Genomic DNA, 21,472 nt, shown 5'->3' on the forward strand with positions numbered 1-21,472 from the left:
GGAGATGGAGACCTGCCGGACCCAAGTTCAAGTCAGGGGTGCTCGCCGACCCGGTGGGAATCTCGAGGAATGGGGCGAGGCTGGAAGGCGGGGGTATTCGGTGCCGACAGACCCCTGGGCGTCTGTTGTGGGAGAGCTGAGCAATGCTTCTGAGAAGCCCTGAGCCGCTGTCACCAGCCCAGATGACTCTAATCTCAACCAGGAGAACAAATGGCGGGGGGGGGGGGGGTCCTTGTTGGGAAGTGGTAGAAATCTGCCCTTTACGTTGGGGCGGTCGTATCTTACTGATGGCAGGTCACTCCCAGAATGAGAAAAGTGTCCTTCCTTCTGCACCGCAAGCCCGCCCCCCCCACATGGGAGGAACTCCTGGAGGGCCGCGTGGAGATGTGGTTCTCCTGGATTAAAACAAGATACAGGTAAAAAGGTGTCGGAGGAACGAGGCCAGACCAAGCCCCGGCCCTTGTTGGGCTCCGTTTTCCTCCAGGTCTGAACTCGAGGAAGCAAGGATCTGAAGTGCAGCGTGAAGGGCTCAAGTTAGACACGGGAAAGAACGTCCCAACCCTGGGGGACTGCGTCACCAGGACAGTCGTTTAATGAGATAGTGGCTTGCTCTTCTGAAGTGGTGTCTTTAAAAATGAGAGGCATCTCACCTCTCTGAAGTGGTTGTGTGTGAAACTGCTTAGAGCAGAGGGCGTCCTCGGTGACCTCGGAGGGCAACCCCAGATGTTCTCAGCGAGCCATGGCAGGTGCGCTAGAGAAGGGGAAAATGGGTCGGGAGTTGTGCCGACAGCTGTTGATGGGGGCCCACTGAAGTGGCCCACGCAGGAATCTTGTCGGGAGTGGCATCCAATGGAGCAGATAAGCATTGTGGATAAAGCCGTGGAAAATGTAGGTTACCTCTATTATTCAGTAGCCCTTCTGTCTCGTTCTTCCTCAGAGCATGAAGTGTTGCCCACTGCTGCCTCGCTGTCCCTTGGTGTGTGTGGGTTTTCCTGCCCTAAAATTGAGCACGGGTCTTCCAGTTCCGGACGCCAAGAGTGAGCCCACAGGCCTGCAGGGGAGGGGCTGGGCTGGGGGGCAGGCTGGGCCCAGACCCAAGTCAGGCCGAGGACGACGTAGGGGGCCCTCCCCCTCTGACCTTGCGTGCCTGTGGCTGGCGGGGAGGGAGGCTTGGCGGGCTGGAGCAAAGGACAGAGAGAGGCCGGAGAACCGGCTGGCCCCCTGAGCGAGATGCCGGGCAAGTTAGGCCTTGGAATCAGGGGACGGCCCTGCGGCAGGAGCGTTACAGTACCAAGGGACTGACAGAGAAAGAGCAGTTGTAGGAGCACGGAGGAGGGGGGCGAACCAGTGGAGGGCCAGAGGCTTGAGACCGGCCTGGGGTGGAATGAGGCTTGGCCACTTAGACAAATGCGGGTGACCTTGTGGTCACTGCAGTGCAGAGGGAGCTGTGAGTGTTGGGTGCCGTGAGCATGGGTCCATGACTTACGTTTATATGCACCTGGTCGCCTTCTAGAATGTGCTTCCTTTGCCTGCTTGCTTGGGTGCCCCACCCCAGAGGAGGAAGGTGACAGCCATCATTCCACTGGCACTTGGTGTAGGACTCAATGCCTGCAAGTCACCTCCCCCAGCGAGGCGTTCAGAGCGGGCTGCTCTCCAGAACCGGCATTCTCTCGCACTCTCTCTCTTTTTAAAAAATCTTATTGAAAAAAATGTCATTTCTTGGAGTCTAGTTGATTTAGAGTGTTGTGCCAGTTTCTGCTGTACAGCATAGGGACCCAGCCATGCCAGAGCTGGCGTTCCTGAGGCTGAATGAGCTCCCTCTGGGGCCTTCCCTTTGAGGGGCTCCACCAGGGTTTGGTTCACCCTGGCAAGAAAAGGAAAGAAAACGGAAGTAGAAAAAAATCTGGATTTCTTCCCCCTCTCCCATCCCCCAGCCCCATCCTTGGAATCCAGGAAAATGACTACGTGTCTAAACACATAAGTTTTTGTTTGGGGTCCATTCACTTGAAATAAAAATTCCTTGACTTAGTCGTGAGGATGAAGGCTGGAGTTTGAGTTTTCAGAGGATTCAGATATTTTTAATGGGTGATTCTGGTGCCAGAGCTCACTTTTGCTTTAAAGTTTTGAGCCGGACCCCGAGCAGGTACCACCGTGGGGTCGAGGGTGGTCACGCCCCCCGCAGCCCGGGAGGGGCAGGTGCTGGGGAGAGTCTGTCACGATGGAAACAGGGGGCTTTGGTCTCATTGGAGTCGGGGTGGGGGGAGAGCTTTTGAGGACGGATGCCGCGCCCGCTTACCTAATCAGCAGTTAGAGGAAGTTGTCTTTATCTGTGGGCTGCATCTCCTCTGAACCGATAAACCCCATTCGAGCTCGGGAGAACCATTATCTCGCAGCATCTGAACACTGGCTGCAGCTGAGCTCAGGCTGTGCTCTGTGGCAGGAGCTGGCAGAGGGAACCGTCTGTGGAGCTGCATCCCCATGCTGGGCGCCTGGCTTTCCAGTTTTCTTCTGAAGAACAACTGAAAGCATACCATTTAGACTCATGTGCACGTCTCATCTGGGGCCTGTCTCCTCTGCAGATGGAAGCAGTTGGGGGCGGGGGCGGGGGCGGGGGCGGGGAGGGCGCACTTTAAGTATTCTGTCCTGGAGTTCCCGTTGTGGCTCATCGGGTTAAGAACCTGACCAGTATCCATGAGGATGCAGGTTCCATGCCTGGCCTTGCTCAGTGGGTTAAGGATCCAGCGTTGCCACGAGCTGTGGGGTAGGCCACAGTTGTGGTTCAGAGCCTGCGTTGCTGTGGCTGTGGCATAGGCTGGCACCTGCAGCTCTGATTGGACCCCTAGCCTAAGAACTTCCATATGCCATGGATGCGGCCTCAAAAAGAAAAAAAAAAAAAGATTCTGTCCTGTTTGTCTTGCAAATCGCTGCCTCACCCTTGGGGTGCCCTGGGAAGGCAGCAGACCCTGTCACGGTGGTGTAGCCAAACCCAGGGTATGCTAATGGGAGACGCTGATTGTCCTGAATTTCCCAAAACATGAGACAGGGCCATAAAAAAAAAAAAAAAAATGATTTTGCCTCCCTTCTAAGTCTTTCGGGTTCCGAGAAGGGGGACGATGACATTGCAGATGGGAAAGTAAATGTTGACTATTCCCTCACGTCTCTTTTGTTGGCCAGCGCAGACCAGTTGGAGACCATGGCCTTTGCGGGACAGTGTTGGTGCCCTGAGCTACAACAAGTGACTGTGCAGCCCTGGGTCCATCCTGCACGAGGCCCCAGGATAGACGGTGGGAATCGGGCACCAAGCTTAGGACCAGGCAGAGGCTTAGGAACATTTTTTGGAGAAAACTGAAGTGGGCGTGTATGTGTGTGTGTGTGTGTGTGTCCTGGGGGGCCATTGACTCGAGGCCACACGGGCCCTTGGAGGAGCATGGCTGTGCCGGGACCCACAGGGTGAGGGAGCCACCTGCCCTCCCTGTGTGCAGGTGCAGCGTGAACCCCGAGGGCAGCCACGCAGCCTAGGTGTTGGCATCAGCTCCACCTGGAGTGCTCCCTGCGAGACACTCTGAGGGCCTGGAGGCTAGGGACCCGGCAAGAGTCAGGTGCAGCAGAGGCCACTCTGGGGAACTTGAAGGATGTGGGACAGTGAGGGAGAAAGGCCTGTTCCCGGCCAGGCTGCGGAGTGCAGGAGGCTCGGGGACAGGGAGCCTTAGAGAGCTGATGTTTGAGCAGGGGCACGGAAGGTGAGTCGCATTTTGGCCTTCAGAAGTGGGTGGTGGGTGGGTCGAGGGAAGGGGGGTCACCGTCACAGTAGAGGCCCCTCGGCCTGTCTGGGGTGAGCCGTGGTTTGTGGAGGGGAGCCCTCAAATGACGTGGGCCTGAGCCAGGAGGCCGAGGCCGGTGGAGGCGGGGGGGTGCTGGCAGTGGCCACGGTGTGTCCCCGTGGTGAGTGACGTGACAAGAGTGATTCTCTTAAACAAAATGGGCAGGGGACACGGACTTGGGGGTGACTGGAAGCCTGTTAACAGTTCATAGCGAAGGAACCGTCTGGAAGTCAGGACGTGTAGGAGGTGGCCAGAGCTGGTCCAGCTGTGCTGGGAGCTCAGCGTGAGGGATGAGGAGCCCCGGGGCCCTGGGCACAGAGGGGTGCGGTGGTCTGGGAGAGAAAGCCAGGGTGGGGGCAGAGAATGAGTGGTGTGAGTCAGGTGGCGTTTCTAGAAAGTCTTCATGGCACAGACGTCAGGGGGCTGGTGAGCTCCCAGAGGCGGCTGGGCAGGCCGGGCAGCCCAGGGCAGCGAGCAGAAGAGCGGAGGGCCATGCTGCGGACTTGGACTTTAGGGCCAAAGGGAGAGCCCGGAGCAGGCCGAGGGGGCAGCCAGCAAGGATGCTTGGGGGGCCCTGTGTCAGAGGAGGATCCTTCAGGAGAGAAAGAAGTAAAATGTCACAGCCCAGGCCAGGAGGAAACGGGGGTGCAGAGGAGGCAGGACCAGCCGTCAGGGCGCCGGGCTGGGGCTCTGCTTTTCCTGCCTGGACCCTGTCACCTGTGCCCTCCGGCATCCAGTCTCCATGCGGGAGTCCCAGTGAGAGGGCCTTGCTGACCTAACCTGGCAGCCCCCTACCCCCACCCCCAGCAGCTCCCTGCAGGGCAAGCCTGTCTGCCCTGCGGCAAAGGGCACCCCTGGGCTTTGCTCACTGCACCCCAGCTTCGGGGAGGCGTCCAGGACATGGGGACCTAGTGAATGGGTGGCCGGGTGGCCCTGCTTTGTCAGGCAAAAGAGCTGGCAGGACGGTGGAGAGAGGTTTGAAGTGGAGGGGAGGGAATTTAAGGCCACATCTGCATTCAGGCTGAGACTGCCCCTCCCATGGGAGGGTTTAGCGCCCCCCCACCTCCACCGTGTCCCCCACACCCCTCACCCCCCTCCCCGGCTCCTCTTGACACCTCGACACGTTTCCCAGCTGAGAACACGTATCTCCACTCGGTCAGGCACCCACCCACGCAGGCTTCACACCGCAGGCCGCGCTTAGGGCTGATGGCTCAAGACTTTGTAATAGACTCAGTAGCGTCCCAGACCTGGAAGTATGAATTTTGGCAAAAAAAGGGAATAATCTGTAGAAAAAACAGGGCCAGGAGAGTTTGGAACCCTCTGAGCTGAGCCTGGCGTTCCCAGCCCGCTTCCAGGTTTCACTTCCTGTCTCCAAGGGAGCATGTGAACTGGGAGAAGCCGCCTGTTTTGACCAAGAGAAACCAAAGCCCCTTTACCTCCATCTTCTTCTGAAAACGTAAATGCAGGAGTGCGTGTGCCCGCTTGGTGTGCTGAGGGCAGCAGAGTTAGATTTTAGCTGTCAGCGTAGGGACATAAACAGCCTTTTCTGTTCTAGGGTTTGGGTCCTCATTTTGTTGTCTGCTTCGCCCCATCTGGGTTGAAAGCCTCGATACTGCTGTGTATACACCAACCAACCGACATTTCGTTAACTTTCCTTCTACAAGGGTTTCAGAAAGAAATGGAAAAAAAAAAAAAAAAAAAAAGAAAGAAAAAGAAAAAAAAAGGTTTTGAGCTGTGGTTGCCAGTTGCCACCTGTCCTTCTGTCTGGTTAGGACATTGCTGATTTGGGAAGTGTAAATATAACCCAGAAAAAAAAGCTTCCCCTCCTCTTATGCAAAAGTAGAAAGGTTTAAGCAGAGCCGAGCCCTAACCATTGCCCTGTGAAGTTTCCACAGCACCAGTTCGAGGAGATGACAACCCTTGCTTGGTAGAGCCAGGCCCTACCCAGGAAGCTGCCTCCCTGGTTCCCACAGCCCTGGGGTGGGGGCTGAGGCTGGGCTACTGTCCCCGCCAGATAAGCCAGCGCCTTGCAAGGTCTCAGCAGGAACTACAGTTCACACGTTACTGCAGAGCTGCTCAAAACTGCAAACCCTTTGGCTGTTAGGATTTGGGGGATGGGAAACTCACAGAGAATTCAGAATGCATTTGGGTTGCAGGGCTGGAGCCCAAGCTGCCAGCCTCTTGTTTAGCGGATGGTAGCCTGGAGCCTAGTGTGGTGGGAAGAATTTACACCAGAGAAATGGACAAATGCTACAAATGAGGACTTTTTTTTTTTTTTTTTTTTTTGAGAGCTGGTTTACCTCCATATGGGGGCTTAAATACGGTTTTAAGGTCTTGACAGCTCCTATGGAGAGCAGGAAGTAGTTTGCTGGAGGTTGTGTGGATGCAGGTGTGTGCGTGTGTGTTTTATGGAGAGGGTGTTAGGAAAGAGTCAGCCAGCCAGTTGGGGAGACCGGGGTGGGGGCAGGAGGGGTAAACGAAGCTCGCGCAGTGTGAGTGGATTCCAAGTGATGCTTTGCTGTAGATGTCCCCAAACCAGAAATGTCAGACCAACTGGATTTTCTGTATTCATACGTAGAATGCTGCTTTAGCGCTTTAGTTTTGTCACTGGGGGACTGAAAAATTCTATGTCATATTTATGAGCTGTCAATATTATCATTATTATTATTATTGCTGTTTTGGTTTGAAGAACTTTAAATGCAAAGCGAGACTTGTCTGCATTACATCAATACGTTGCTGAATTCAAATGATGTTTCTGGGAAAGCCCTGGCTTCCTGCTGTCCTTCCAAACATGAGATTGGGTTTGGTCTTCTCGAAAGTATTTCGCCCTGAGGTCCTTGGATTCGCTGCAGCCCTGAGATGTGGGAGGTGACCTCCCTGGTGGTCCCTAAGTACATGGTGGCCTCACTGGGACCCTGTGCCAGCAAGGGCTCAGCAGAGTGTGCGTGGCAGGGGTGGGCGCTCGGGAGGCTCCTGGTGCTGAAGGCAGAGAGGCTCTTGCCAGCTTTCCTGCTCGGAGTGCCACCACTGGCCACCGCTGGATTAACTGGGGAGTCTCGGGTGCCCTACTTTCAGGCTGCGAGGATCTTTGAGCAGGTCTAGGGCCTGTCTCTGCCAGGCCGCCTGCCAGGAGAGCTTTTCCCCTGCAGGGGATGTGGCTGCAGGCTGTTGATTTCCACTGAAAGCACCCGGGCTTGATTCTGGTGAAGCCGTGAACATCCGGTGTCCTCCCCGCCCAGCGGGCGGCTGTGATGAGCGGCAGGTCTCCAAGCCTGGGCCTCGCCCTGCTTCCAGAGCGCGCAGCAAAGGGGGCCCCTCTCCTTTCCAGGATGGACTGTCACACGGGTGGTGAAATCCTGCTGAAAGGAGAAAAGGACTTTTGTTACAGCTCTATGGGCAATTCTGGGATTGTTTATATTACTATTCATGGAAAATCTGGCAGCAGTGTGCCACTTTCCCAATATCTCCACCTTTGCCACTTAAACACATAACAGCAAAAATACAGCTTCGCCAGTGCTGCTGCCCCCCCCCCCCCCCCCGCTTCTGACGGCCTCTCTTCTCCCATCATGTTACATGGTGACAGTTACCTATTATCCGGTACAGACACCCCTTAGTCCATCTCAGCATCATCCTTCAAGCGGTCTTTGGTGAAATTCGTGTTCACTAGACAGTGCTGAAGTGGTTTTGAGTCAAGCGGTTTTCATCCTGGGACGAGAAGAGTTATTTTGTCATTACAAATACTGCCCTTCTTATCAGGCACAACTTAGAATAGATTTACAAGGAGATCCTGCTGAACAGCATTGAGAATTTTGTCTAGATACTCATGTTGCAACAGAAGAAAGGGTGGGGGAAAAAATGTAATTGTAACGTATACATGTAAGGATAACCTGACCCCCTTGCTGTACAGTGGGAAAAAAAAAAAAAAATACTGCCCTTACTCACGATTTTTTTTTTTTAAGAAGTACTGTTATTACTAACATGTGGGCTCAGTACTGATTTTTATATTTGACGCTGCAGGTGTTAAAAATTCTCTTAAAGTTTCTATTTGTTCATTTGTTTGGCCCATTTCAGTAACTGGTTTTTTTTTTTTAATTACTGGTGGCGTGTCTCCTAAAAATGCATCCTTAAAATCAGCCTGCCCTGTGCACGCACACACCACGTGCACGCTCCCTGCCTGGTGGGTGAGGGGGTCTTTCCAGCCAGGTCCTACGCAGGCAGCTGGGCTCCATACCAACTGAGGCACGGTGACCTTGAACTGTCCTGGGTGGGGAGAGGTCCTGGATGAATGACAACCAGCATTGCTGGAACGTATTTACGAAAGGGGGGAGTGACCTGTTGGAGCAGCACTAACCACAGGCTGGCGTAGCCTCACAGATGTCATTCCCAGATTCCTAGCAGTCCCCTGAAAAAAGAAAACTGACTCGGATGGAGTGAATTTTTATACGTGTTATTCAGTACACTCGAGATTTTGCTATTTAAACATGCTCTTGATGTAGACAATCATTAATGAGTATTTTACTTTTTTTTTTTTTTTTTTTTTGCTGTTGAGGCTTTGAAACCCAGCGTGTATTTGATGCTTTTCCGCACACCTCACTTTGGAGTTCTCACCTTTCAAGCGCTCGGAAGCAATCTCTGTTGAGGGGCAACCTACTGAATGGGGCAGATCTGGGCTTCTGTAGAGGAAGGTGTCGTTGTATCATAGATAACCATTCAAAAATGAATCCTTGCTGAAATTTAGCCGCAAACTAGTTATTCATCAGCGTCTCTGAAGCAGTCTTTCCATCAGTTTTACCTACAAAACAATTTTCTCCGTTGTCGTCACAAAGGAATTTGGAATTTTGCGTTTTCGTTCTTCTGGTGAGGACCACATTTGATTTAGAGCAAATCTAGGTCCAGTTTAGTGTTGTTACATCATCTGGATTTCTTTCCTGTAGCTCTGTTTCAACCACAGGTCTTGCGGATATGTGATAAGTACAAAGTATCACGAATACAGCAAAAAGTAAACATGTGAAAACAAAGTCGTTTGCCGAAGCAGAGCAGCTGAATTCAATGCAGAAATCTGGGAGTTCTAGTTTTAGTTTTCACCCATCTGTTTTATTCTTATGCACTCCCTAGGGTAATTTTGGGGGGTGGGAAGTCCCTTTGAACTTTCTGAAGCCAGGCAATTGCTTTATAGACACACCTGACCACGAGAGTGCCGCCGAACTAATCTCCCCAAACGGGCACCAGCATGGCTATGACACTATTTACAAAAATCATGGAGAATGAAGCTTCTTGGTAACTTCCTGAAAGCCGCTGCTGCAGCCTGATGAGGCAGTGGAGCAGAGGTGGTAAAGGAGAGGCTTTAAAAAAAAAAAAAAAAATTGTAATGCAAGAAAGGGAAGCAGCCAGCCACCCGTACTGCAGCCTGAGAAAACCAGCCTGGGGCTTCAGCTCAGCACCCGTGTCGTGGTGCCACGCGTGGGCCAGCCCGGCCCTGGCCAGGAGGAGCTGTGTGCAAGCCAGACCCCAGCCTTCCAGTGCAGGGACGCCTCCGGCTAGTAAGTGCACTCTTGCATTTCAGGAGACAGTGCGTGCTTGTGTGGCTGCTAGAGGTCCTGCACATGCCAACATCCAGAGAGCCACAGGCTCAGCGCTGTGGCTTTGATTGTGCTGTTACTGTCTGTTGGTTTTTATTCTTTCTTTCCGCTGTCTCTTTCTTTTTTCCATCTCTCTCTCTTCTTTCCTTCTTTCTTCTTTCCTTCCCTCTTCCCTTTTCTCCTTTTTTTCTCTTTTTTCTTTCCTTCCTTCTTTCCTTCTTTCTCTTTTCTCTCATCCATCTTTCCTTTCTTCATTTTCTTTTTTCTTTCCTTCTTTCTTCTTCTTTCCTTTCTCTTCTCCTTTTTTCTATTGTTCTTTTGCTTTCTTTCTTTTTCTCTTTATTCCTTCTATCTTTTCTTCTTCTTTCTTTCCTTCTTTCTCCTTTCTTTCATCTTTTTTCTTTCTTTCTTTTCCTCTCCCCCCTCCCCCTTCCTTCCTTCTTTTCCTCCCTCCCCCCTCCTTTCCTGCCTGTGTTTCTTCCTTGCTTTCTTATAATATTGATCTTGGAAACAGTTTCATCAACGTCCTCTAACTTGGATCCAAGGAAAAAGAACACACTCTCCCAGAGACCCCCAGGAAAGGCCGCCCCAGTTCCCTCTGCAGTCTTGAAAATTGAAAAGAAAGCCGAAAGCTCATTGACATGTTCTGGAAACCTGTATTGTTTTGGAAGGGCAGCCAGTGAATCAGCCCAAGCTGCTGGACCCCGCCCGTCCTCAGGAGCCACAGCGTGTGAGAACCGGCTGCACAGGGTTAAATGGCCATCAGGGACCCACAGGGACCTTGCGCCACACCTCGGGCAGATCTGCGGCTAAATGGCCAGCCCAGGTTCTGCGTGGTGCCAGCAGGATGCAGGGGGCAAGCTGGAGGTGGGCCTGAGCCGGCTCTGGAGGATCAATTCATGAAACAGATGCTTGTTAAATACCCTCTCTGTCCCAGGTACCTGCTAGGCACAGAGGTGACTGGGAGAGAAGACAGGGGGCTCAGAGAATTAACCTGCTATGGGGAGAGTGGGAGGTGAAGCTGAACAGTGAGAGAAAATAGAGAAATAAAATATGGAATAAACTGCCCTCTTGTCCCCCGACAGTGCTGCCTGGTTATAAACGTCCGCTCCATCGTAATGAAAGTGTTTAGCTTGATGCATTGACATCCAGAGTGGCTCTTATCGGTGATGCCGACTGTGATAGGACCATTTTCCCCCAGTGAAAAGGTGAACAGGGCTCTGTCTGCACGTGAATGAGTCCAGGAACGTTTCGGAAAGCTTCTGATGCTGACGCTGTCCTCCACCCTGGTACCCTCGGGGCCAGCTATGCACACAGCTGGTTTGATCTGTGCTCTGTCGCCCTGTGGGTTGGATTCCCAGGCCCGTAAAGCATTGCAGACGGAGGCCCCTGCACAGTCATAAGCCCGGGGCTTGGCTTCCTTCACAGGGGGTGGGCCAGCCGGCCTGAACACCTCATGAGACCAACCTCATGCTTGAGGGTTAGAGAGACACTGATTATGAGAAAAGTCTTGGATGAATCCACTTCTATCCCGAGCCATCCCCGAAGCCGCCCACCGTAGCAGTCCTTGCTCTTAAGTGTGGGCGCCCTCTGGTCACTGGTGACAGCAGGCCAGGCCATCTGAACATCCCCTTCTCCTGGCCGACAGGTCCTGGGTCCCTGGGAGTGTGAGGAGGTAACAGGGTCGTACATTTTCCTACATCCCTCCATTCTCACTGTTCCCGGGGATGTGTGCCCAAGTCTCCTGAAACCCGGCACTGGAGGACCTCGCTGGACCTCAGGACACAGGCGATGGAGAAGGCCCAGTCTCTGCTGGTGCCGAACCCCACTTTGTGCAGACGGTTGCTGCCCCAGGGGGCGAGGGGAGACTGTAGGCCAACCCAGTTGCATGAGATGGATGGACTGCTGTTAGTTTGTAAACACGTGGGTATCACACATCTTTGGTGCTTTTGAACTTGAATGTTCTAGTTCTGAAGGTCAGGAGCCACAGGGGACGAGAGCCTCCCTCACTCGGGTGCAGACTCCTGGGCGTATACATGGGTGGGTCACATGTGTGCGTCCTGCCAGTTAAGGGTGTCAGGTCAGCGTCTCAGGAATGGCTCCCCTCTGGCACCTGTGCCCTTGGTGTTTGGAGCCTCATGTCCTGTCGGGCTCCGGGTTTCATTTCAGCCAGTTAGGGTCCTTTGGGAAGGACAGTGTGCTCCACCTAAGTACAGAGGCTGCCTCCCTTGACAGGCTCAATTCCACGGCAGCGACCTTGTGAGATGCCCACTGAAAACATAGCCTTTTTATATATATAAAAATTTCAGATAATCTGGGTTTTTGGTTTTTTGGTTTTTGGTTTTTTGCTTTTTAGGGCCGCATCTGCAGCATATGGAAGTTCCCAGGCTATGGGTCAAATCAGAGCTACAGCTGCCAGCCTATGCCACAGACCGCAATGCCAGATCGGAGCCGCGTCTGTGACCTGCACCACAGCTCACAGCAAGGCGGGGTCCTTAACCCACTGAGCGAGGCCAGGGATCGAACCCGAATCCTCACGGATACTAGTTGGGCTTGTTACCGCTTCCTGGGCTACTAAGGTCTCCACTTGGTCTGACCCCTGACCCCTGACGGCTTTAGGGTTCCTGGCCCTGCAGTCAGCACATGCTGGTGTAAAAGGAAGCACGTCTTGGTAGCTTCACAGCAAACCAGGCTTAAGGTTAAAGTCTTGCTTTGAAACGTAAGTTTCTGCAAATTTAAAAGGAGCAGAGCTCACGCCATGCATCAAACAGAAGCAGAAAAATAAGCCATTGTTTTCATTGGAACGCGAGCTCCATCCTCCTTTATTCCAGGCAAAGCGCGTCTTGCAAAGAGCTGTGTCTATCAGGTTTTAATTGAGTTTAAATTGTGCTGTTGTCAATGGCAACGTTATCTTGAAACGAATGGCCCGTTCCTTCGATCCAGAATTTCCATAGCTCAGTTGCAACGTCTGGTGTTGTGTCACGCAATTTCGCAAATGCTTCAAGGGCAGGTGGTACCCTGTAGAGATGGAGAGGTTTCTTAGAAAGTCTGAGCAGAAGGGGAATCAGGTGAAAAGGGTGCTTTACACCTCGAGGTGTGCGGGTGGTCCTTCTCACGAGGTTCCTGTAGCCACCATGGTCTGGCTGCTGTGATCGGTTCCCGTTTCCACTTTCCTGACGCTCTGGGTCAGGAAGGCTCGCGTTCTAAGGTGCACAGAGAAACGGGGCAGCTTTGAGGGAAGTGGGGGTGCTTTATTAATCATCGAAGGATGAAGTATGTCCTTGGCTTCATTTCAGAAGAATAAAGAAAATCCCAGGATTTCCCTCTGAGATGCCAGAGGCACTTTCAAGAGAATTCCCCTCTCAGAGAGACAGATCTGTTGATGTGTATTCGTCAGCCTTCCAAACAAAGAGAGTGGGGAAGTCATTCCTTGAGTTTGTCCGAAAAATTTAAGCCTTTGACGCCTGCAGCTGCTGTCTCTGGACGTGACATGCCTGGCTTTCCAGAGTCCATGGAAAGAGCATGTGATTCTCACAGGACACAGAAATAGAAGAGGAAACATTTCTGATGAGTGATTTCAGGTGATGCCTCCAAAGGGGACATTAGCAGACATTCTTAGCTCCAGAAAAAAAAAGCGGGATGGGTACATGGAGAAGCAGTTATTTTTGGCTCTTTTTTTGAGGTTAGACACCTCTGCAAGGTGCTGCTTCCTTATCACTCTGGCACCAAGGTCAGCACAAGACGGCGATGACTCTGAAGCCACAGGTGGCAGTGGAGCAGCTACAGAGGCTCCGCCCATGTGTGGGAGGAGCCTGGTGCCATGTTGACTCGGGAATGAGCAGACGAGCCTGTGCCAGGTGTGACCGAAGACAGCAGCCTTTCTGAAAGTAGACAAGGGACAAAGCAAAGCAAACACACCTTGAGATAGTCCCAAGCGATTTCAGAAAGTCAACTGTTATTTACGCACAATAGGACCCACCCAGTTAATGCACCAGCGTCATGCCATACAGGTGCCGAGACCCTGCCCCTGACTAACATGTGTAGGTTGGAGGGAGACAGAGTGGGCAGGTCACGGGGACAAGTGACAGGTAGCTGTCGCCCTCCCTGTTTTATGGAAGAGAGAGTTCCTGGCATGTGCCCGGACCCTAACGCTGTTCTAGAATGGCAGGTGGGGCTGGGGCCATCCTGGGTAGGTGGTTGGTTGTACAATTAATGAGGTTAATTAACCGATCTTTTAATCACACGACCCACGTGAACCCAAGGTTTCTGATTTTAAATCTTTCCTTCTTTTGACTCTTCGTGTTCCCATGTTTATTTTAAGTCTGTGAGTTTCTGAACTTTGTCACCATTCAAAACACTGTCCATTCAAAATGCCATTGGACCGTCCAGTCCTGTATTTTCGGGGGAATTAGGAAGCTGGGAGGAACATGTGGTCCTGGTTGCTGGGGTCCAGCCAGCATCTTTGTGCAGCGTTTGTTGAGCACAGAGCGAAGAGGAAGGAGGATGGGGAAGGCGTGGCCAGCCTTCCTGAGGGGGTAGAACCCGCGGGAGGCTGGAGCGGCAACCAGCTTTGCTGGGAGGGGTTGGGCTCTTTAGAAGACTTGACTGTATTCTGTCCCCTCACAAATGGGTGGAACTCTAAGACATTGATGGGAGAGGGGCTTGGGTCGGAGGGCGGAACCGTGGGCCAAGGGTGCATCCCTGCAGTCTTGGGGTCTGTGTGGGCCGAGGGGGGTCCTGGCCTGACCTCAGAAGAGGCTTTGTGGGAACATGTTCGCTAGGTGGCCACAGCTGAGGGGTGATGGCAGACAGGCTCAGGGGCCTGAGGTCACTGGCATAGCTTACAGCCCCTCGCAAAAGATGGCAGGTTTGAGCCGCCGGTTCTGTGGCCTCTCATCAAGAACCCCGTAGCCTGGATCACCGCAAACATGCCTTCATCCTTACATGTGAAGTCGTGTTGTGGGAGCTGTGAGAAGTGAGTTCGGGGGAGAGGGGACCCTGCATGCCAAGTCTGAGTCAAGGCTTTGGAGCTGAGACGGCGTGGCTTATTTATCTTAGAGAGTCATCCCCAAAAGCTGTAGGTTTGAAAAGACAACCTTAGGGAGGAGAAGCCATGGAGGGAACAGATGAAGTGATCTCCAGGTCAACGGAGATGCTGGATGCAGAGCCTGCTGCGTGCAGCGGCGTGAGGGCTGGTCCCGGGTGTGGCTCCCCATAGTGACCACGTGGCTTCGAGATGGCTGTCCCCTCCCCGAGTGCCCCTTGCCACTGCCCTGGGCTCGTGAGGGCGTGGTGGGAAATCCTGGGACACGTGGAGCCCCTCCAGGGGTCCCGGCCATCAGAGCCATTCTGTCTCTCCAGAAGGCAGTACAGACCACCCCTGCACCACCCCTGTGGCCGCCCCGTGGGTTCCCCTATGCAGATGCCAGTTTGACTCCCAGGGCCCGCAAGGGAGTTGGATGAACTGAGCAGGTGAAACCGGTAGTTTCCGAGCCCATTGCTCCCCCAGGCCCCGGACCTTCCCCAACCTGGAGGGAGCAGGTGCTGCCACTAGAGAGACGCCCCCTGGGCAGGATTAGGAGGCAGACGGAGAAGCAGGCTGTCCAGAGTGTCAGCCCCTGGAGGACTCTGACTCCGGGCTCACATGTCGCACAGAGAATCGCCTGGGTCTTAACCGTTAGGAGTGTGTCACTGAGGTGTAAAAATATTTAGGCTGTTAGATTTCCCATCATTTTCTGTGCTTTCATTTCCTCTCATTTGCATTGGTTACTCATAAATGGAGATCTTTGGTGTGATTTGTACAACCGCCCTGTGTGTCAGTCTGGGAAGAGAAATCTTGGGACCCGCCAAGCCGTGGGTGTCCCCTTTTCCCTGAGTGCCAGCTGCCAGTGGTCAGCTCAAAGCGGGGTCACAGTGGGCCCAGCCTGAGCCACTGACCATCAGCAAATGGAGAATAGGGACTTCTGGTTTAGCCACTTCCAGGCTGAAGACCTGCCTGGAAACGTTCTAGCTGTGCTTTCTAGCAGGCAGGGCTGGTGGTGTAACGCAATGAACTCCAGTCATTTCATCAGTTTGTATGTGACCCCTCTGAACAAAACCAGCTGATTCTAAACTTTATAAATTCTGGAGTTCCCGTCGTGGCGCAGTAGTTAACGAATCTGACTAGAAACCATGAGGTTGCAGGTTCGGTTCCTGGCCTTGCTCAGTGGGTTAAGGATCCAGCGTTGCCGTGAGCTGTGGTGTAGGTTGCAGACGTGGCTCGGATCCTGAGTTGCTATGGCTCTGGTGTAAGCCAGCGGCTACAGCTCTGATTCAATCCCTATCCTGGGAACCTCCATATGCTGCGGGAGCGACTCTAGAAAAAAGGCAAAAAGACAAATAATAAGAACTTTATAAATTCTGATCTGAGCCCTTTAAACTACTCCCCATGTCACAGTTGTCCATTTGTTGCTTCCTTTTTTTATTGCCTATGATCAGAAACTAAATACTCAATAAATACTATATTTATTGAGTATTTAAATAAATACTGTAGCTGCTCATAGTTTTATGATCTGGGAAGGGATGGATTTAACCATTCTATTAGCTGGGTTGTTTTTTGGGTTTTGGTTTTTGGTTTTGGTTTTAAGAAGTCATTTAACGTGATGAGAAATCATATGTCCTAATAAACCTTGATGCATTAAGTTTTGCATGATTTCACCTTAAGGTTGAAACACACTTCATTTCATCATTTCCCAGAAGGGGCACTGAATTCACCCATTTCCTGTTTTTAATCTCAGAATGTTCTGTATTTCCTCCATATCTACTTTCCCGGCAGCAGGACCCTGGAAGCAAGAGACAACAATTGCAGATGTTTGCTCTTTGCACATAGTTGTAGTCGAATGTCTGAGATCTTTGCACAGAATCGGTTACCTGAGGAGAATTCACTGGCCTCGTTGCATTCAGAGAGCTGGTCAGGAAGCCCCCAGGATGCTGGGCTTGCTACCAGGTCTGACCCTCAGGGGCACAATTCAGGGTCCATGGGCCACCTCAGCCAGCATCTCACTGGGGTAGCATTTGCAGGAGAGGGAGCCATGCTTTAGGACTAAGTGTCCTGCTCCGTTTTACTTTCCGTGTGGTTTAACCCTGCTGGATACGGAAGCTTTCTAGCACCTGCCAGACCCCCTGAGATCCTTTTAAGAATCTCTTGGAGACGCTCTAACCTTTTCTTCTCAAGTCCAGCTTGCTGGTGCACAGCAGCTCCAGTAGGAAGGAAGCCCTGGTGCACATGCTTTGCAAACCGTGAGTCCGCTCAGCAGGAGGTTCCTGTTATCAGTGCGTCCATTGGCCGAGTCATTCATCCCTTCCTCCAGCAAACGTTTCTTAGGCCTGGGGCATCGTCGAGGTGCAGATGCCAAAAGCGTCTCCTCCTGGGTGGCCCAGCAGCTCCCTTGTCTTCGTCTGCCCCGAAGGTCCTGAACGTTGCTCAGAAACAGCCCTGGTGTGTACGGAGCCTGTCGCTGTGCCCTAAACGACCCTGGCTTTGCATCCTCTTATCTGGTTGTCCGTCTCTTCCTCTACTTTCTAATTTGCAACTTCTAATCTGCTGGCTCTTCAGATAAGAAGGAAGCATTTCATCATGTTCTTGGCTGCCCGTGAGGTGGACGGACACCCCCGGCGAGGGGCAGCGCATCCTTGACTTCAGCCCGTGAACTTCAGTGGAGGGCTTCTGCACTTCTCTTTTATTGGTTGTCCCCGAGGTCAGTTTTACTTTCTTTCTCATTCTTGACCTGTCGCCGTGGGTTGTCGTCGCTGCTGCACCACGTCTGAGTAAGGGCGGTGTCACCAGGGTGAGGTCACCTAAGGATGCTCTTCAGTCCCCCACGTTCATGTTTTTAAGTTTTTCAGTCTCTTTGATCTTTGTTCAGGTCCCTCCAACCTACGTTTCCGCTGTGCTTCTTTCTTTCACGTAAACCTGAAGGCTCCAGTTCAAAAGGAAAGGCTTGTAACAATTCTTTATCTAGGGGGCAGATACATTGTCTTATCTCTTTATTCGCAGTTTTATTCTACTTGACTCTCAACCCTGACAGATCTTGGAATAATGGACAACCTAAATATGAAGGTTTTACCCTTTTGCAGTGGGTAAAACTTCCTGTGCATTCCATGCGGTGTGTATTTTTCCATCTTATATATTTTTAGACATTTTAAATGCTTGGCTTTCTGAAAATAAAATGCTGCTTCCCAAGTCTCTCTGTCTTGCTTCGATGGCAGAATCTCATCACAAGAGAGAAGCTGGGAGAGCCGAGCCCGGAGGGCTGCAGCAGGGGTCTGTGGTGGTGCCGCATCCTGGGACATGCCTGGTGTGGTCGGTCCTCTTCCCCACCATCTCGGGGAGGTTGCAGTTCCACTTTTCCCAACTCCCAGGGCCCTGGACAGAGAGAGGAACCTGCCTTTCTTTCCCCTCGACTCTGCCGGCCACGGCTCTGCCAGAACTGCTGCCCAAGCCTTCAGACCCTTGACCGCTATCTCCCCTCCCCACGACGGGCCTGACGCCTGGCCACGTGCCCACCCCACATGCATCAGCTGCTCCTTCCTTTTCCAGCAGCCGGTCGGCCTTTGAACTTGAGGCTGGATTCCTGCAGCATTTGCCCTGATGCTTGTGGGGGGCGGGGGGGGGGAGAAAAGCTGCTGTCTTCTTTGGCATCTCCCCTCCAGCCCCAATACTGGGGGCTCTCTGGAGTCACCAGATGTAGTGACTGACCCTGGGAGCCAGTCTTCTGGTGGGGACACCGAGGCCACCGTGTGGGAGCCTCCATGCGACACCAAGTCTCCCCGTCCCCAGAGGCTGCGGGAGCCTGGTTGCCCGGGGGAGCCCAGCGGCTGCAGCTCTGGTCTGTGATCAGCCAGTGAGTCTCTAAGTCTGCTCCGTTCATTGAAAAGTTTCAATAACAGCCCTCTTCCACGTTTCTCTGGGTTCCTCTGTTACAAGAGGGAGACGGGTGGCCGCCAGGGGCCCAGCCCGTCCCAGAGCCAGGATGCAGGCACCGTACCAGTGAGGAGGGAGCCCAAGGAGGCGGAATTCCTCGGCTGGGACCAGCTGGACCCACGCTGGTCAGCGGGTTCTGTCTGTGTCTGTCTGTAGCTCAGGCCTTAAGACACCAGCGGTGTCTGGTGCACGCAAGGTGCGTCTTGATCAATGCTCCCTTGTTTGGAAGAGATCAGTGGTTCTCACAGCCGGGTTCCCTCCAGCGCAGCCAGACGTGAGTGCTGTGAGCAGACAGTTCATTTAAAAGATGTCCCTGCTGAAGGGGAGGGAGGGGCAAGGGACAAGCAGGAGGAGGGAAAAGAACCAGGGCGCAGGAGGGGGGCTGGGGCTCGGCGCTGCTGGCCAAGGGCTGCCCGGGAAGCGGGGGAGCCTCGGTTTCTGAGATGAGAAACAACTACCAAAACCCAAGTGAGAACAAGGTCACAGACATTGAGGGAATCCACGCCTTTAGAGACCCTCAAGCACGTCCGCTTTTTGTCCTGGAATCAGAGAGGACTTTGCTTCAAGGCTGCACCTGTGGCAGGTGGGAGTTCTAGGGATGGGGTCGAACTGGAGCTGCAGCTGCAGGCCTACACCACAGCCACAGCCACACTGGATGCGGGCTGCCTCTTCGACCCACACTGCAGCTTGCAGCAATGGTGGATCCTTAACCCGCTGAGCGAGGCCAAGGATCGAACCTGCATCCTCGTGGACTCCATGTCTGGTTCTTAACCCGCTGAGCACAACAGAAACTCCTCAAAAGGACTTTAAAAGGAAATGGTGCCCTTGGTGACGGGGTAGGGGCGGGGGGCATGCTCAGCGGTGCAGCGTTGGCGCTTCAGGTGTTCAGTGGGTGCTTGTCAGTACGAAGGCGAGCGCTCAGTGTCCGGCTTTTACACGGCATGCTCGGACTGCCTCAGGAGCAGGAAGACAGGTGCACAGAGTCATCTCGAATATTCGCCCAAGAGGTCCCTGGGGAGGGGTCCTGGGGTGTCTGCTGGAGACAGAGGCAGGGGGCCTTGCCCCTCCCTCTCCCGCTGTCTGCCCCCTTGCGTCTCAGGGGAAAGGCTGAACCTTGCAGGATCCCTCCGCCCCAAATAGAGACTCACATGACGTAGAAACTCCTCCAGGGTCACGGCAGCCGTGGGCAGTGACAAAGAGGCGAGGGTGTGAGGCATGGTTCAGCACGACCGACCCCCAGCTGGGTGGCTGGACAGCCGGACAGGAGGGTGGCCCACAGGACAGCGCCCTCCTGATCCCCCTGCCCCCCAGGCAGCCCGGGCAGGGGGCCGTGATGCGCATGCGCTGAAGGTTCGCCACTCAGGACACAGTGTCCCTTGTTGTAGATCTGTGGCCGTTCGGCGTGTGTGCTTGCAGAGAGGAGCTTGAAAGGACCCGTCCTGGGAGCTGCTGCTCAGATGCTGCTCCAGAGATAACCAGCAGTTTCCATACAAACAGACAGCGTTCTTGGAGAGGGAGGCGGGCAGAGGGCGCATGCATTTGAAGACCTGCGCCTGGGAGGCTGCTTTCCATCCGAGTTGGAGGCCGTGGAGGCCGGAGGGCGGTCCCCGGAGCCCGTCGCCCCTTGGTCCGGAGCTGTGGAGACGCTAGATAAGGGGTTCTTCTAAGCACGTCCAAGCTCCTCCGGTGGGGATGTTCGGACGCCGAGCCCAGGCCGGGTTATCTCCACCAGCAGAGCGCGCCGCCAGCGGGTTCCTTTGCACTTGCTTGCTCCTTCGTCCCTCCATCTTCTGCTTCTCCCTCTCTGCCTGGTCTGTGTTTTCCAACGGCGCTTAGAGGTCCCACAGCGCCGCCCGAGCAGACCGCCGCCCTCGGTCCCTCTGGGTCCGCTTTGAGGTCTCTGCTCTAAAGTTAGCGCCGTGATTATGATGCAAGGAAATTCCGCATGTTTTCACGCTGGCTTTTTACGTACAGGGGAAGAATCACGGGTGGTTTCGTAGACTCACTGGGAGTTTCTGGGTCTCAGACCCTTCAGGGCAGATGTGCCCGCGCCCTCGGCCTGCATCCTCCAGCCCCGGGTGCCGGGCGGGCCTGTGACTCTCTCTCCAGGGCTAAGAGCTAGGAGATTGCTCTCTTGACAGGTTTGACTTAGTGCACAAAAGGGTGTGAGCGTCTGTGAGAGTGTGAGCATGTGTGTGTATGAGCACGTGCGTCTATACCTGTGTGTGACTGTGTCTGAGTGTGTGTGAGTATATGCGTGTATGGGGGTGTATGTGTGTGTGGGGGGGGTGTGTTTTGTGGATCCGTGTGTATGTATGTCTGTGTATGTCTGTGTGTACGTATACGTGTGTATGTGTATGAGTCTGTTCATGTATGTGTATGGGTGTGTGTCTGGATATTTGGGTCTGGATGTGTGTGAGTGTGTGTGTAAGTATGCGAGTGTGTTGTGTGTGTGTTCATGTGAGTTTGGGGGTTTTGTGTGGCTGTATGTGTGTTTGGGGATGTGTATCTATGTGTTTGGGGGGTATGTCCATGTGTATCTATGTGTGTTTGGGGGTGTGTTTGTGTATGTTTGGCGGTATATGTGTGTCTGTGTGTGTGTCTTGTGTGTGTGTGTGTGTGTATGTTTAGGGGGTGTGTCTGTGTGTGTGTGTTTGAAGGTGTCTCTGTGTGTTTGGGGGCGTCTGTGCATGTGTCTGTGTGTATTCGGGGGGTGTCTCTTTGTATGTCTCTGTGTGTGTTTTGGGGGGGTGTCTGTGTGTGTGTGTCTGTATCTGTGGGGGGGCTGTGTGTGTGTCTGTGTATCTGTGTGTGTGTGTTTGGGGTGAGTCTGTGGGGGTGCTATGTGTCTGTGTGTCTGTGTTTGGTGTTTGTGTGTGTGTGTGTGTGTGTTTGGAGTGTGTCTCTGTGTGTGTGTGTATGTGGGCCGTATGTCTGTGCGTTTGGTGTGTGTGAGGGTGTGTGTGTGTGTGTGTGTGTGTGTGTGTGTGTGTGTTTGGGATGTGTCTCCATGTGTATGTGGGCCATGTGTCTGTGTGTGTGTATTTTGTGGGGGGGGTAGGGATGTGTGTGTGTGTTTGGGGTGTGTGTGTCTGTGTGTCTGGGGGGGG

General features: G+C 53.3%; 1 protein-coding gene and 1 long non-coding RNA gene across 26 annotated transcripts in view; one reads left to right on the forward strand and one right to left on the reverse strand.

The window, feature by feature from the left end:
- The window catches only part of IKZF1 (IKAROS family zinc finger 1), a 92,781-nt gene that overhangs the window by 28,477 nt on the left and 42,832 nt on the right, over positions 1-21,472 (forward strand). Inside the window, exon 1 of one of the 24 annotated variants that reach the window (XM_013977974.3) lies at positions 867-888. The exons of the other annotated variants lie outside the window; for them this stretch is intronic. The gene's annotated coding sequence lies outside the window, so the exon portion shown is untranslated. Of the gene's footprint in view, positions 1-866; positions 889-21,472 lie in introns of those variants that run through there. 24 annotated transcript variants of the gene reach the window in all.
- On the reverse strand, positions 6,075-19,957 carry LOC146400246 (uncharacterized). 2 transcript variants are annotated; one of them, XR_014816890.1, is made up of 3 exons: positions 16,310-19,957; positions 7,409-7,526; positions 6,075-7,180 (listed from the first exon to the last, which is right to left on the reverse strand). It is a non-coding gene; the product is annotated as an uncharacterized LOC146400246 (long non-coding RNA). The 2 variants fall into 2 exon arrangements; XR_014816889.1 differs by lacking the exons at positions 6,075-7,180; positions 7,409-7,526 and adding an exon at positions 10,039-13,281 and having other exon boundaries at positions 16,310-19,917.

Source organism: Sus scrofa, chromosome 9 (genome assembly GCF_054392235.1).
Source record: "Sus scrofa isolate SSC_HxYL_T2T_F1_AM1 chromosome 9, Sscrofa_HxYL_maternal_Yorkshire_Landrace_v2.0, whole genome shotgun sequence".
NCBI classification, from domain to species: domain Eukaryota; kingdom Metazoa; phylum Chordata; class Mammalia; order Artiodactyla; family Suidae; genus Sus; species Sus scrofa.